The following is a 6,000-nucleotide window of genomic DNA, read 5'->3' as shown; positions in this document are numbered from 1 at the left end:
TGTACAAGAAGTTGTGCAAAAATTACTACACGTACTGTGTAAAAAATGACAAAGAAGAAAAGTGCAATTTGGGGTAAATCGGGTCACTGAATTTGTAATTTGCATTAGATGTTTGTAAGAAGATTGGGGAAGTATTGGAACTACCTGTCTCTCTCTATATATATATATCGTTTTATTTTAAAAAAAAACTCTCTTATATGATATTGCTATAATCATAGGGGACACTGTGGCTCAGTGGTGGAGCATTCACCTCTGGTTCCAGGAGTCCCTGGTTAGATCCCAAGCAATGACAAAAGTGGAAAATGGAGAGAACGTGACGGTACTAGCTTGTCTGTCAGGAACAGGAGTTTACATTCCAACGTTTGTTATTTTCAAGGGCAAGAGACTGAATATCGCGATGGTATGTCACCAGGATCTGACGTGTGTATGACGGAATCAGGATGGGTGAACGAGGAGGCTTTCATGAAATGGATGGAACATCTCCAGAAACATCGAAGTCCTGGTAAAGTTATTTTAATTATGGATGGGCATTATTCGCACACATCCCTGTCTGTAGTAGACGTGTGGAAAAAATATGATATAGAAGTAGTGTTGTTGCCACCTCACACAACACATGTTCTGCAGCCGCTTGATGTTCGTGCTTTTAAGCCATTAAAGGCATATTTCAACCAGCAGGCAACAAAAAAGTTTATTTGTGGCATTTGCATATCACAGTAATTGTGATCCAATTTTCCCCAACACTGATCCGATTTACCCCACAACTTTGGGGTGAATCGGATCGATCTATCATCTGTTACAAAGTGAAATTTTTGAGGTAAGAACTATAAAATTTTAAAACTTTTCATTACAGTCTATTAGATGAAGGTTCACTTATTATTATACATGTACTTTTCGTTTAAATAGAAGCATATTAAACTTCCAATTTGACGTTTTCTGCAAAGGTGATCCGATTTCCCCCTACCTACCCTACGTCCGTGCATTGACAAAGTATAACATTCTGGTTAATGGGTTTATTTGCTTCGGCTCTTCTGAGCTTAAGATGTAAGTAAAAACATATTAAGAACAAATACTAAGAAACTAAATCTACCCGATGGATAACAATGAGAAATGACATAAAATGCAATGAACTGATCAGTACCGTACTGTATTCCTACTTTTGGGTCACCTTGTATTATATTTCTATGATAGTTTACTTACGTTTTACATTTATTAAAACAATTAAGAGGCATTTACTTTGTAACAACCAAATTTCAGATAATGCCTAAATGAAAATGAAAACTTTCTTCAAATAGATGTCCGCCATTTTGAAAATTAGCAAGTATTTTCGATGGAGGGTATTGCTAGAGGGTCCTATATATACATATAAATGACAAGAATATACAAAACCTTTCTGTATCAAATTCCAGCCAGTTATCTCGAAAATTATTATTTCCATTTAGTTCTCCTGAATTTACTTTCGGACATTTTGAAAACTGGTCCCCATCTTGAATATAGGCAATTCTCGAAATGCCTCCATATCTTAAAATGAACAAATTGACGCACAGAGCCTGTGTGCCAAGTTTCATGTTGGTATACCAAAGTGCACAATTTTCTTGAAATCATGCATTTATCCTCCTAACGATTGTAGGAACTGGACAAAGCTAGATTTACACTGTATGAGGAGCTTGTTTCAAACACCACTAAAGTCATTTTTTCGTAATATTACTGGAGAAATAAAAATGATATTGCTATAGTTCTCTCGTTAATGTAATGTGTTTTGTATGGTTATACACAAAAATATATCAAAGTGAAAAAAATCTTATTTGAGCAGAAAATGTCACAAACACTAAAAATCGTTAAAAATTACTTAAGTGGTGTTTCGAAACAAGCTCCTCATATTTTATATTAGGGTGATTCAGTTTTCCAAAAGTGTTTATTTTAATTGGGGCACATCTTTAATTAGTACCAGTACCACTTGCTATAAAGAGTTTACTTACGAAATTTTGTCTTCGTAGTCCAAAATTTAGGAGTCTCACCAAAAATTATCTTCAAAGTAATTTTGAAACATCTTATATGCAGATACACACTTGAATACGAAAGAAATCACTACGTGCGTACAATTTTCTACGTTGTCTGGGTGCATTCATTCGTCATAATAATTTCCCGCACATCAGTATAAAACTAGAAATGCAAAAACATATATTAAATGAATCTGCATTGCAGGTAGTGTTTAAGGATGAACATGTCACACTTGTGATATTTCATGTCAAAGACTTCTGGACAGATGGCATGTCTTTACGATGCTTTGCAACAAACTTTAGAAGGTACTGTTTCTGGGGCTAATCCTTCGTTAGAGAATCGTTAAAATTAGTAGCAAGAGGCATCGCACACTCAGCAGTGTCGTTGACAACTGCCATGCCCATGACAGCATTCTTAAATTCCTGGTATGTAGCGCCATCCTCCCATGTTGTCGGGTCTATCGCAAGAAAGGTAAGAGACTTCTCTTGGCCATTTGGAAGTATCGCATCTATGATCTTGCTTGTTTTCTCGGTGGTGCAGTTGTGGAGGGTTGTCATAAGTTCTTCCTCTCCAACCTTTTGAGTCTTTTCCCTTCTGGCGTGTCCAATTTATCCACCATCTTCATTTTGTCCTGGTAACAGACCCGTTTCTCAAGAAAGGCAAGTCCCACTAAACTCTTCTGAGAGATACCACAGATGTATCTGAAGAGCATTTAAACTATCTTGGCACTGGCCCGATTTGGTAGACAAACTTCAAGGTCCTTCATGAAGTCAAAATCATTTTTCGGAGCGTGAGCAGCGATTGGTGCCACATGCCACTACAAACAGTACAAAAGACTTACAGACTGACGTTTGTAACTGCTTTAAGTTCATTCGCAGTTAGTTTGAGATGCTTCCGGAAGAGGAATATCTTTATCATATAAATAGCCTTTACCGTCTACCTGGCATGCTAGAAAGCGCCAGGGGTTTAGTGTGAACTCCTCCTTCAGGGTGTTCACCCAAGAAGGCATATGAAAGGATCATAAATTCTTTGTAATCATCACGCGGATGTGCAGAAAATTCACCTGCATTTTTCTGTAAACTCAATGTTCAGGATTTCAGGTCTGCTAGGTCCCCTGATTCAGATATTTCTCCCAGATCAGGATCATGGAATGCAGAACTCCAATAATCGTGATCAAGAGAATGCCATTGCTCCTTGAACCAAGCAAACAGGGAGATGTTCAGCCCTGCTGAAGAACCATATTCGTAATTGAAGATGTCGGACAGAATAACTTCCAAAATGTGATACCGACAGGCCATCCAGAGTTCTTTGCCCGACATCTGCTGAACTTTGATGTAAGCTCCCTGCAAAAGACCGGTGTGAAATATACATAGTAATTTCAAAGGCCAACTAAAGTAAACGTTTTGGGGGAGTTCTAAATTATGCTTATCCAGTTCATATTTCGCACATAGGTTCTCAATGTCATAGAAATAAGGCACAGTGTGCCTCGTTATGTAGCTGAAGCTTTTTTAAAACCCATTGCTGATGAACCACACTTATTATATATATATATATATATATATATATATATATATATATATATATATATATATATATATATATATTATACAGGGTGTCCTACATAAAACCAGTACGCATCACGTACCGGTTAATCATCTCTAGTTAAATTGTTTGTGGGGTGACAACACTGTCTCGAAAGTTGGCTACACTGCATTTTATCGGAAACTTGATTGCAGCAGTGTTCGTGTGCCAATTGTTGTGAGAGGCTCGTATTGTTGAGTTGTTGCAATGTGTTATGTGTTGAATCAGTGCTTCTGCTAACAAGGAACATTTGTGACAGAAATCGGACAGTTTGTATTAGAACAGCGAATTGATATTGTGTAATCTTACATAAAGACAGGCTCCATCAAAAAATGTAAAGAAACGTTTTGAGCAAAGTATCCTGGTATGAAACTCTCACAACCAGCACTATTCAAGACCTATATAGTCTAAGAAATGGAGGGCTATAGGATCCGTTCAGAATGCGCAGAGGAATAAGCGACCGACAGTGAAGATCCCTGAAACTACAGACAGAATTCCCACGGACATTTCCGAGAAGCCTCCGCAAGTCGGCAAGGAGATTATCGCAGCAGTTTAGTGTATCTCGTACATCGTGTACTAAAAGATATGAGATTAAAAGCTTATCGTGTGAGTGTGGTGCAACATGAAGATCACGAGAAAAATAAGACCATTATTGTAACTGGGTAACATCAATTGCTAACGGTTACTTGGACTCCTTGCTTTACTTCGTTTCAGATGAGGCTTGTTTCACTTGTCAGGTTATGTAAACTTCCAGAATTGCATTGGTCGCAGGATAACCCACATATTCTGCATGAAGAACCTCTCCACCTAGAGTAGATGTTTGGTGTGCGTTGTCCGGCATGCGCATTATTGGCACCATATTTTTCAAGGACACCTTAACAGTGCCAGACATCTAAAGATCTTTGACTCTTTCTGTGCCCAATTAACAGATGCAGAGAAGTTGTATGCAGTATTCCAACAAGATGGAGCAACGTGTTCCATTAAGACAGGCTTGTCAGTAGAGGCCTTTGGCCCCTGAGATCCTCGGACTTAACATCGTAAAGTTTTTATTTATGAGGCACACTGAGAAGCAGAGTGTATGCTGACCATCCTCATACAGACAATAGACGATCTTAAACGGAGCATTACTAAAGAAATTAATATCATCACGCCTGCAGAATTACAACGTAGAGCTAGTAATGACATCAAACGAGATCAGTGATGCCTGGATGTCAATGGCCACCACTTCTAGCATCTCTTATAAACAGGTAACTGTTTACGTTACTAATAACTATTCATTGTTAGTTCCTTGTTGTTGTTACAGTGTTACTTGAATCTCGTGCGTAAGGCGTGCCGGTTTTATGTAGGACACCCTGTATTATATTTTATATATATATATATATATATATATATATATATATATATATCATGAGACGAATATTCGGACCCAAGAGGGACGGGGAAACTTCATAACGAGGAACTGCATCATTTATGAGTATACAGTTTAAACATTGTTAGGTTCAGCAAGTCTAGGAGGCTAAGATGGGCAAGTCATGTAGCCAGAATGGAAGAAAGTAGGAACCTTTCAAGGTCTTAACAGGAAGTCCAGTCGAAAAACGACTATTAGGAAGACCTACACGTAGATGGGAGAATAATATTAAGATGGATCTCGCAGAAACAGAAATACAAAGTAGAAACTGGGTCCAGTTGACTAAGGACAGCTTTTGTGAATGTGGCATTGAACCTCCGGGTTCCATACGTCATAGTGTTATAGTTTACTTATATATATATATAGGCGCGGATCCAAGGGGAGCTATAGCCTCCCCCCATTGAAGCTCAGTATACACTGGCTAAAAGTCCGACGCCATAGCCCAACTCTGTTATGAGTAAAGACAGGAAAAATAGAATGTAAAGTTGTTAGAAATAAATAGTTTTCAATCAAACACGGTGGAAATTTTCCAACGCACCAGCCTTTTGGACTCCACACTGGTAAGGTGCCCTAGGTTTAATGAAAAAGCAACGTTTCCTGTTCAGCAAGGTGTTTGAAAGGAACGTAAGGACACGGAAGAATGAGACAAACTTGCACATTGTTATTTGAAAGGAGCCTAGAACAATCAAATTCGTTTCTCAACAGCGTTGTATTGTTGGTGGTGGGAACACAACGAAGTCTGCTGAAGTGACAACGTTGCTTTCTCATTTAACACAGGGCGCTTTAAAAGTGTAGTGCCCAAACGGGTGGTGTGATTGGAAACATTCCACCATTTTAGATTGAACACTATATCCATTATACTTTTACTCGTAACTGGGTTGGTTTACAGTTCCAGACTTTCGATACACCCAGTATAGATAAAACCAAAGAATTTTGACAATAATTATATAATTAACTTTCTTATTTGTTTGTATATTACAAGTTGACAACTTGTTTATTTAATTTAAGGTATC

The sequence above is a fragment of the Thermobia domestica genome, chromosome 6 (assembly GCF_964235325.1).
Source record: "Thermobia domestica chromosome 6, izTheDome1.hap1.1, whole genome shotgun sequence".
Classification (NCBI taxonomy): domain Eukaryota; kingdom Metazoa; phylum Arthropoda; class Insecta; order Zygentoma; family Lepismatidae; genus Thermobia; species Thermobia domestica.
This window is presented reverse-complemented; position numbering follows the sequence as displayed.